The sequence below is a fragment of the Cryptomeria japonica genome, chromosome 9 (genome assembly GCF_030272615.1).
Source record: "Cryptomeria japonica chromosome 9, Sugi_1.0, whole genome shotgun sequence".
NCBI lineage: Eukaryota > Viridiplantae > Streptophyta > Pinopsida > Cupressales > Cupressaceae > Cryptomeria > Cryptomeria japonica.
Genome location: NC_081413.1, coordinates 317,975,939 through 317,976,435, shown reverse-complemented (window position 1 = coordinate 317,976,435; position 497 = coordinate 317,975,939).

Below are 497 nucleotides of genomic sequence, written 5' to 3'. Positions count from 1 at the left end.
TCATTAATCATTACGAAATTTATCTGCAAACCTCTGGGCAAAGATTGGTTTTGATAAACAGTATTGGCTATTTCCCATCAACAATTATAATTTTATAGATATGTAACATTGAAAAGTTAATTATGTAAAATATTATTTTATCAACAATTCCCTGCACTTTGTAGATATGTTCTAATTTTCCATTTATAGCTATATTTATGAGAAAAGTTCAAAAATTAGATGCACTGCCTAGGTATGATTTAATCTTTGCCCAGCAGTCAAACTCGCATGAAATTTACCTAGATTAACCATTAAACCAGATACAAACTACTTCAATTTTTCCATGTATTTCCTGCATTTCTTGGAGTTATTTTAGATTTTACTATTATTCATCATAGCATTTAGTACCTGCGCCTAAGAAGGGTAATGATAAATATGAGCATTACCCTTCTAATTTCTCACTTCTCGCTCTAGAATAACATAACAAATCAGATCGTCAGAAAATAAAGGCAACCTCA